Genomic DNA, 6,000 nt, shown 5'->3' on the forward strand with positions numbered 1-6,000 from the left:
ACTACGGGCCATTCCAAATGTAGACAATATTACCATTGTCTTTCAGCTTAAATTCATCTTCTAAATTGCCAGAAATATAATGCCACATTCATCCACCTTGTGTATTTGTGGTGAAACTCGTGAGAAAGTGATTTGCTGCCTATTTCCTGGTTAGTTAAACCACCTTGAAAGAAGCAGCCCTTCCTGTTTACATTAACCAGTGTGGTGATATGTAATTACACCACTAGGTCACCAGGGGTCATCCCGGTGACCTTGTATATAAAGCACTCCAGAGGTACAGTCTAGCCTTCCAGGTTCGTCTTGCAGAGAGACAAGACCTCTTAGTGTACATATTAGTTTATTAAAGCTGTCTTATGCTCGCACTGCTGGTGTGGTTATTGTCAGTACAATGTAATAATTAATAATATACAGATAATGTGTCAGTTGTCGAGGAGGCCTGTTAGAGAAATGGAAGTAGATTTTGATTCAAGTTTTGCAATGTGATAATATCTTAGGAGAAATAATCTATGGTTCCTGTTTTGGCAACCTGTTGTCTGTAACACAACTGATTTGTAGTTACCATGAGGAACAAAAATAGTGGCTGCAGTAAATTTGTAAATTGCGAGGAAGCATTTCTTTGTCAGCATCTGTCCAACAGTTTGTAATGTGAGAATTTGATATTTTGAAACCAGAAGACCACAAATAAGTTCCACAACTGAGGTAATCCTGAAATAGTCACCTATCTGTGGCATGATCCTTCTCACTGATTGTCCTTGACCTAGGAAGTAAAATGTAATTCATACATATAAGGACTAGGTTACCAAAAATAGAGCAATTATATTTTAATTAAATGTTACAAATATACTGTAAAGCAGTATGTGGTGATACACCACTAGTCTACTGCAGGGGGCGATCTCTGTACCTGCAGGAAGATCACCGGAGGACAGACCACACCTGGCCGGTTGTCAATCAGCCTACCTGAATCAACCTAACTCCACCCAGCCAGCTGTCAATCAACCGCCTGGGATATAATCCTGAGCCGGCCTCTCCCGAGCCAGTCACTCGGGAGGCACCAGTACAGTTACCACTGTAGCAGAGACTTTTAACTGAATAAAGCCTGTCGTACAGTCTTTCTCGAGTTTTGTGTCTGCTTCCTGCTGCAGCAGTGTACCACACAGTAGTAAAAACACTTTTATTCTCTTGAATGATTAAAAAAAAAAGTTGATTTGTACCGGTATATTAAATAGGCCCAGTTTTGCCTGTGGAGGTCTGAATCACATCAGTTTGGTTAGGGTGTTGCAATGAGTCTGAATTCACACACAAAATATAGGTGCCTGATTAACTCTACCTGTTAGGATCTTGATGAAGGGTTCGGACCCGAAATGTCAGCAAATCTTATTCTTCCACTGATGCTGTTCGATCTGCTGAGTTGCTCCAGCAGATTGTTCCACTATTAGTTTTTTTTGGAATAAGCAGTTGTAACCACTGTTGTAAGCCAGAGGCTTCTCAAAAAGCTCATAAGCAAATTATTACATAAAATTTTGTGGGAATTTTGTCTCCCTCCTCAAAATCAATTCTTATGATGTCTGATGCTCCTGAAGATGGCTTTCTACTTTTCCATTTCCTCTTTAAATTTTTTTTAGACATACAGCACAGTAACAGGCCCTTCTGGCCCACGAGCCCATGCCACCCAATTAACCTACAATGAACAGTGGGAGGAAACCAGAAACCCCGGGGAAAACCCATACAGACACAGGAGAACATATAAACTCCTTACAGACAGCGCAGGATTTGAATCCCAGTCCCGATCGCTGGCGCCGTAACAGTGTTGCACTAACTTCTACACCAGCAGTGTCGTGCCATTAAATTAACTGGCCTAGCTGAGACCTGTTGTGGAACCATCGATTGTCCAGACCCCTCTAATTGGTAACTTTACCCTCTAAAGGTGAGGAGGCACCAATCATAAAACTTGGATAGACCTCAGACTGTTTTTTGAGTAGTTGATAAAAATGACACTCACCTCTTGACAGCACCTGCCTACTTTTTACTCATACCCTGAAGAAGGGCTCAAGCCTGAAACGTTGAGTATATATCTTTACGTCCTCTGGATGCTGCGAGACCTGCAGCATTTCTGTGTTTTTTTTTCCCCTCCACAGATGATAGCAGCTAAATAAAAATCCACCACCTCACGCTGTAAAGCTCTGATAATGAGACATCTGATTGTTCGGAAATCTTGATGTTCCACCATATGACTCACTCATTGTTTCAGAAGGTGAGCTAAAGGCCCAGAGTACAAGCAGGATAAATACGCAGAGCTAGAGGTCTGTCGGCTAGTTCTGTGGTCTCTGTAAAAGGCTTCCTGATCATATTGCAGGTTTGAATCTGGAGCTCAGGTTACCAATGATTTGAACAGGAGTCTGTGGGGCTGCAGAGGCTGCGGGAGCACTGAAGGCAAATCCACAGACACTCATTGACTCTAGGGATTCTCTTTTGCTTCTCTTGTTACTACTGGGGACGCTGGGCAATGCTCATGACGACTATGTTTACTTTGGGCAGACAAAAGTTGGAGTATATCATGCATATTATATTTTTAATGTATAATCACAAGACAATAAAAGGAACCTTTGGACATTTAAAAGCAATCCATTCACTACTCCACTCTCTCACTGTAATCTTCCAGGAGTTCCCTTTTCAAGCACTTTCGTCATGTAATTTTTCCTCTTTCGTGCCAGTCACATTCCTTGTATGGTTCTTGAACCATTCTTCAATGGGATGTTTCTCTTAATCTTGGGTGGCACAGTGCTATTACAGCACCAGTGACCCTGGTTCAAATCCAGTGCCATCTGTCAGGAGTTTGCATGTAAAGATTTCCTTTGGATGCTCCAGTTTCCTTGTCACCCTTCAAAACAAACGGGAGTTGTAAGTTAACTAGAGTATTGGGGGGGGGGGGGGGGCATTGACGCACAGGCCTGTTTCATGCTGTATGTGTAATTTTTTTTGTATATGAGGACCCTTCATGATCTTCACCTCCATCAGAAAAATTATCCCTTTTTCACCAGTGCCATTGGAACCAAAGTCCCTCACCAGAATCATACAGCACAGGCAAGGGCCCTTCCCCCCGACCTTGACCAGGTTGGAGATCATTCACCTATCTCTGCTCATCCCATTTACCCTTGACTCATATCCTTAGCATTCTCAAAATTGTTTTGGGAAATTTCTTCTGCGCCTTCTCCAAGGTCTTCATATCTTTCCCAAATTCTGGTGCCCAGCAAGCTCCATAAACAAAGGTCTTGTGCAATGTTGAATAGGATAATCATTGAGTGTTGGAAAGTTCTTAATTTCTGGGAGATTTCAATATTGGGATGGCACTGGACCTTTGAAATGTTTTCATATTTTTTTCATTTTTCTAATGGATGCCTGTGATTGGTTCAGGTTCATTGTAATGCTGGCAGGAATTCTTTGAGATTAAATTCTTTAATCCAGTTGCAGTGAATCTCTGAAGTTCTTCACTCAAGAGGCCTGATCACTGAGGAGCTAAAAGACAGAGAAGAATAGATTTTTAAGATTTCAGTGGATCGAAGGAATGTAGATCAGTACGAGAGAGTGTTGCTGAGGTAAATAATCAACCATGATTGAATCGAAAGTCAGAGCAGATACAAGAGGCAGACACATTATTCCTTTTTGTGTTTCCCATATTTTTTTCTTGTGAGCAATTTGAGGATTTAGTTCATAAGATTTTTAAAAAATGTCAATTACAGCCATGGACTGTGGTTTCTAGGAGCCTGGAAAAAACAGGCACCCAAAATTCGCATGGTAAAATGAAAACCCGCATTCTCCTATGGAAGGTTTCCCTCGGTAACACCATAAATGTTGGGGGGAGACCACCAGATGCAAATACAATATAGTGGTTGGGATTGTGCCCCATGCAGTTTTTCGTTCGTGTATTTTTAGGACCATGTTAACTAAATCCTATGCATGCAGATGTAATAGTGGGGGATTCCCTGTGGGTCCACACCCAGGGTCTCCAGCACTTAGAATATTGGAAAATGAGTTATTGTAAGGGCACAGAATTTGTAAATAGTCCACCTTACTTTTGCATAAACAAAGGAAAATACATTGGTTTTTTTTTTCCATCACCAAGTAAAATCTTTCTTTGTACTTGTTTTTTAAACTACAATGAAAATTGGAACAAAAAAAATTAGTTGCAATGAGTTGCTTCAAGTGATGGATTGAAGTCAAAATAACATTGGCTGTATATGAGCTTCAGTTCTCTTGGACGCCAACTATCATTGATAGTCATGTTATTTTTTCTTGTTTTACTGTATATACCATAATGACACATAGTGTCAATAAAAACAACTGACCAGGGAACAATCAGATACGTGAATAAAGTTTGACTGGTGATATCAGGGGAAATGTAACACAGGGCCCCTTTAGTGTGGTTGGATTAAGAATTGCCATTTCCTCATGTCAGTCACTGAATTATTATCCTCGTTATTCTAATATTAAGTATAATGCTGATGGACATGCAAGAGTTACATGAAGCCCAAAATAATTTAAATATTAGCCAGTTAAGTAATAAAAATATCATACAGCTCTATTGCATTAGTCTTAAAAAGTCTAAATTAATAAGAAAGGTAAAATTTACGACATAAATGTCACACCCTTTGGCTGTATCAAAATGGCTCAACTGTAGCTAATGCTTATGTAAATCCTCTAAGTGGAAACTGTCTTCACAATAAATGACTGGAGAAGTAATTTAGGAAGTTGCAAGAGACATTTGTACCTACTCACACTTCTGGAGAATATATATACTGCAGCCAGCTGTTTAATTCTTTTTTTTAATTTTATTCATGAATTTTACAGAATACATACAAAACAAAGTACATTAAAAAAACCAACTAAACCCTTACTACTTCCCCTTCCCTCCCTGCTCCCACCCCACCCCCCTATGTCCCTCCCCCCATGTCGGAGCAAAATACATATTTTGGGTAATTAACGGTTGCTGCGTGGTGTGCCAACCCTTTAAATCATTTAAAAAATTTACCTTATATCCAAACCCATACATTTCAAATATAAAGTCCACATTTTAACAAAAAAAATTATTTGTAGGTTAGGTTATCTTCTCTAAATAAATGCACGATTGTATTTCATTATGCCATCTTTGTATGTTCAATTCAACATCATTCCTCTACATAACAGCAATACATTTTCTGGCCACTGCTAGCCCCAAATGTATCAACGCTATATGAAATTTATCCAGCTGCAAACCTGTCGTTAATGTATTAGTATAACCCATTAAACACAACAACAGATCAAGTTGCGGATCAATCTTAAATAAATCTTCCAAAACCTTAATGATATTTTCCCAGAAAGGTTTAACTTTTGCACGTGGAACTATTTTTTCAACTTCTCAGGAGTCAAATACATCTGATGTAGAAAGTTATAATGAACTAAACTATATCTCACATTAATTAATTTCATAACACTATCTGCTCACATATTCATCCTTTCCTCCTGAGATAATGTAATAGATAAGTGCTTCTCCCATTTATCCTTCATTTTATATAAATCAACTTTAACTATCTTTTCCTGTAATAACGCATACATTTCAGAAATAAACCCTTTCTTTCCCATATCAGCAATTAATATCTCAAATTTAGTTTGTCCAGGTAACACCAAATCCTGTCCAAAATTTTCTAACAGTAAAGCCTGAACTTGATAATAAGCAAATAAAGTATTTGATAACATCCCAAATTTCTCTCTAAGTCTACAAAAGAAAGAAACATATCTGCTTCAAAACAATCCACCACCAACTTAATACCTTTCCTTTCCCAATCTTTCAAATAGGGGTTATTAAATGAAAAGAGAATTATTTTATTCTAATATAATGGTGTCTTAGCCAAAATTTTACCTTTAGTTCCTATAATTTGGTCCCTTTTATTCCAAATATCCATTAAATGTCTCAATACTGGCAATTTGTACTTTTGCAAAGAGAAGGATTCCACTTATATATAATAT

The sequence above is a fragment of the Narcine bancroftii genome, chromosome 3, assembly GCF_036971445.1.
Source record: "Narcine bancroftii isolate sNarBan1 chromosome 3, sNarBan1.hap1, whole genome shotgun sequence".
Lineage (NCBI taxonomy): Eukaryota > Metazoa > Chordata > Chondrichthyes > Torpediniformes > Narcinidae > Narcine > Narcine bancroftii.